Genomic DNA, 5,217 nt, shown 5'->3' on the forward strand with positions numbered 1-5,217 from the left:
CGATACCGCAGCATCCGGACTAACACAACCAGACTGTGTAACAGTTTTATCCCACAAGCAATCAGACTCCTTAACTCAGTACTATAACAATTTCCTCCGGAAATTTTCTGCTGCCACACACTGAACTGTATTGACTATGTTACTTGCATTTTTTGCACACCTCCTGGAACTGCACAAGTTTTTTTTATTTCTGCACCTTACTTGTATTTTTGCACCTTATTTACTTTTTAGGCACCTTATCTGCATTGCCAATTTTACGCTGCTAATGTACAACATGTCACTACCTCATGAACCATTGTACCATCTATTCACCATCATGTACTAACACTTGTCTTTAGTCCTGTCTTCTAATTTCTTGTTTAGATTAGGGATAATTAGGAATATCTTTTGTAGTTATTTATTATAGGATTTTTTGTATTTATTGTTGTACCTACACTGTTTTGTATTTACACTGTTTTTTGTCTTGCACTTTTTGTACCGTGTTACACCGTGATCCTAGAGGAACGCTGTTTCGTTTCAATATGTACTTGTATGTAGCTGAAATGACAATAAAACCTCTCTGACTCTGACTCTAAAGTTTAAATACCCCACTTTTTGTTAATCTGTACCTCCACGTGTACTCGTGTGGGTATGGCAGGAGGGCACATTCAAAACTGCACAGAATTCCCTGTCTGTCGTGGAAAAGTCTCTTTACATTTGCATTCAAATATTTGGCAGATCAAAGCAATACTGATGCAAGACAACATCCCTGTACTTGACAGTTGAGAGAACTGCTTTAGGATCCAACAATGGTAGACCTTGAAATATTAACCTTCTTATCAACAGCCAAGTAATTTAACCACAGAACAAACAGAAATGATACATTTCAAGTTGACAGTCAATTTATTTAATTAAAATACATAATAAACAATCAGTATAATTAAGTATCCAATATTTACTGAATAGTTACAAAAGTTATCACAAAACTGTACATGTCATAACGATGTATCACACACACTTGTTAAAAATACAAGTTTAGGGGAAAAGCACTGTATTGACTATTCTATTTCTTAAAGAACATGATTTTTTATTAGAAAGTTAAGTGCAAATTCAAACAGATTTACAATTTAATAACTCATTACTGAATATCTGCAAATAGTATGTATATATTTATACAAGATCACAATATATAGTACAAATTACCACCAAAACATCCCATAAAAATACACTTCAACATAACTTCATCAAGTACAGTATATAAGCTCAAGTATTTATGGACATGGCACTAGAAAGGAAGATTCTGCAGGGAATGTCAAGTGTGAAACAAAAGTGCCGGTTCTTGTTCCAGCTTGTGCCACCATACCACCTGACTCTAAACTTTGCACTCCTGTCACAATACCTGACACAGGCAGAGGTCCTGAACCTGGCAGAAGACCTTTTTACTCAAACTGGCACACAAATAAAGATAACACTGCATCTAAAATTTCTACCACTTTACCCATTACAGTCAGAGTTGGGTTCTGGACCCAGGACAAGATCCAGCATCCAACCTGGCACTCAAAAAGCACTTCTTCCACTTACCTTGGTAGGTAAAAGATGGGTTCCGGACCCAAAACAAAAATTGTTAGCCAATCTAGCACTTTCCGGACCCTGCACCTAACCTAACACCAAACTCAAGACCCAGCAATCAAACTGTCCAGTTCCTGGTGTAGAGGCAGAAGGCATAGCCAGCACAAGCTGATGCAAGTTTGGCCCTTTCAGCCACCTCATAATTCATAAAGATCAAACCTTCTTCTCAAAGACAATCTGCAAATTGGGGATGTCAACAATAACCGGTTAAGCAATAACTGACAAACTGTCATTTTCTACAGAGAAAAAAAAGCACTGATTTGAAATGCACCCGATCCACCCTTGCATGTGCTAGCTCTTAAAATTCATTCCTATATTTTAATCCTTTTGGGAAAACTTTTTTAAACATAGTTAGTTTATTTAATCTAACTATTTAAACATAGTCTTTTAGTTTATTTAATTATTACTGGTGGAACGATTACTGATTTACATCACAAAGGAGGTCATTTTGTGCACTTTTATAATAATAATAATAATAATATTTTTTTTAAAATCAGAAAGTAAAGTAAAACAACAAACTTTATTGTAGTTTGTAAATATCAACACATTTAGAATTTCAAGCATGCAACACACTCCAAAAAAGTTGAGACAAAAGTGTGTTTCTCCCAGTGTTACATCACCCTTCCTATTATGAGACTATAATTATTTGGAAACTAAGGACACTAATTTTGTAGTTTTGCAAATAGAATTTTGGTAATTTTTTGCTTGATACAAGAATACAGCTGCTTGGCATTGCTTTGTCAGATTCTCCTCTTTATGCTGCATCTCGAATGCAGGCAGGCCAGTCAGGCACACAAATTTAATGTCTATAGTTGTAGCACATAAAAAATGAGGCCTGACATCTCCTTGCTAAAACAATCATGGACTGGAAAAAGATACAGCCTTAATGGCAACATGTGTCTCTTAAAATCATAGTATAATATGAGTTAATGGGACCTTCACACACACACATCCAAATGAACGATGCCATGGGCACCCACATATCATGACATGTTAGCTTTTGCACATTTTACTGATAACAGCCTGGATAGTCTTTGGGAAAGGGAACTCGATGCCTGTTTTCCCTGACCATTTGAGATGAGTTGGAGCACAGAAAACTTTGATGTGTTTTCTTTTATGGATACTCCTTTTATACTCAATCATGATTTCCTCACCAATGTATCTGCCTATTGTGTAATGTTGATATTTTAGCAACTTTTTCATTCTTAATTTGCATGTCTCATCTTTTTAAAACTTGTAAATGTGTTTCTACCTACAAAATACAATGATTGATCTAGAAAAACATTGGAAAATTGTTAAAGAAAGATTGCATTTTACAAAACATCCCATGGGTTTGAAAATGGGTTTGTTTATATAATGGGCTTATATATAACACATGTGTAAATAAATCATTTTGATGCACTTAAACTAAACTGACAAATTTTGGAAAGGCATTTTTTCAAATCATTGTTTTTCTAAACCCTAGATTTAAAAGTTAAAGGCAAGGTCTTACAAAGCATAATATTGAATGTACATTGAATAAAGAGGGCCAAAAAATTAAAACAGGTTTTTACAGACAACAGTACCAACATACAGACATATTAAAAAATAATAATAAGTTAAAATGTAATAATATGTTAAATTTATTTAGCGCCTTTCTTATACTTAAGGTTGCTAGGTATTTAATTGTTACATGCAAAATATACATGCTTAAAATAAACCTCTAATACCAACTCACAAATTAATAAATCTTTAAATCTTTAATAAATACTGTATCATTGCTTTATATGTGCTTTGTGTGTAGCTAATAAATGTGTTATAAAGCCCCAATGTAGGTTTCCTTTGAATAAAGTGTTACCCATTTTTCTTCTAATACTCTGGGCCAGTATTGGGCCAGAAACATAGTCCTAATGTGCAAAATAAGGTTAACAGTACAGAGCCTTTATATAATTGCCATTTCTGTTGCATTATTTGTGTGAACTTTGAATTATGGATTTTAGGGCTTCTCATGTGACTATATAGTTAAAATTAATTTATAGGGAGCTTGTTGTAGCTATGGTACTATGGTTATAAACTAGCAAGTGATGTATATTTAAATATGTGCCTTTGGTTAAACAATGTTGCATATAAATTAAATGTTTTGAGATTAATTTGCATATGTGATGCTGCAGAGATGGTTAAGCATCCAAAAAAATTGTCACATCATTGCACAGAACTTTTGGAGCTCTTTTAGAGCAACCGTTGGGTTATTTTTTTAACTCCCTGACCAAGACCCTTTTTGCCAGGATGCTCAATTTGGCCAGATGGTCAACTCTAGGAAGGCTCAGCATTTGCCAGGGTCCTTCCAGTTCAAAATTACTTACACACTTGTGGTCAGGGGAACACTTAAAGCTTTAGATATTGTTTTATACCCTTGCCCAGACCTTGGCTAAAGATCCACAGACACGCAGTTCCTTGGACTTCATGTTTTGTTTTTTTCCCAACAATAATTGTGGACTTTTATGGTCAAGGTGTGTGCCATTTTAAACCATGTCCAATCAATTCAAACGTTAACAGCTCTACTCCAGTTGAGTTTTAGATAAATCTCAAGGTTAAATTAAGCAGACAGAATGCATCTGACCAAAATTAGAAGTTACAGCTATATTATTCATGCTTAAGGTCATGTTTTGTAATATCCTCAAAAATAATGTCAATTTGTTTATCTATTGTTAATTATTTGTAAAGTGCAGTGTGTATATCTTAGTATTATTTATGTGTCTGTTTGTTGTGCATTTGAAATATTTCTGTTCACAAAAATGCTACATCATCTGCTACTGGAAGGTGTCCCATTTTCATAATCAGTTGAAATCAACATGACACAAAGCTGACAAAGATAAATTGCATATTATGAAATAGCGATGAGGTTAACAAATAATCTGAACTCCTCCATGTCCTCCATGTTTTCTACATATTAAAACAGGCCCTGCTGTGTGTAAGAAGTTATGGATCTATTATTTCATGTCACTTTTTATCTAGAGATATGGCTTGCTGGGAGGCCTGAGATATTTTCATCAAAACTGAAAAGCTCTGCATAAGGATGACAGCCAATAGCCTGTTTAACGCTAAGTGTTTTTTTAGCTGTAGAGCCATAATGCCCAGATTTTTTAAATGAAACCTCACTGTCAGACTCTCACTGTCAGATAATCTGATTGATTATCTAACTTTGTACACGGCCTGCACTAATTCTTTGAAGTTGAGTTCATTTTTTGCTTAATACAGATGCAATGACATCATTGTTCTTTTTTTCTTTATAAATTATTTTATGGGAAATTTTGGCATTATACAGGATTTTCATAACTAATGTCAAAAATGTGATCCACAAATAAAGTGATATTCTTTACTATATTGATGAACAAATAGATAAATAATCAGATGTTGTTGTACCTATTAATTAAAAGTATTAGCAATTTAGCAATGTTGCTCTTCTTTGATAAATTGCATTAAAATTCTTCTTTGATATCTACATTTCTTTGATATTCACTATTTTATAGTATTTACATAGTTACTTGTTAAGTCACACAATATAAATGTAAATTTATATATATATATATAAAGAAAATTCATTATATTATTATTTAAACATTTTTAATC

Source organism: Trichomycterus rosablanca, chromosome 1 (genome assembly GCF_030014385.1).
Source record: "Trichomycterus rosablanca isolate fTriRos1 chromosome 1, fTriRos1.hap1, whole genome shotgun sequence".
NCBI lineage: Eukaryota > Metazoa > Chordata > Actinopteri > Siluriformes > Trichomycteridae > Trichomycterus > Trichomycterus rosablanca.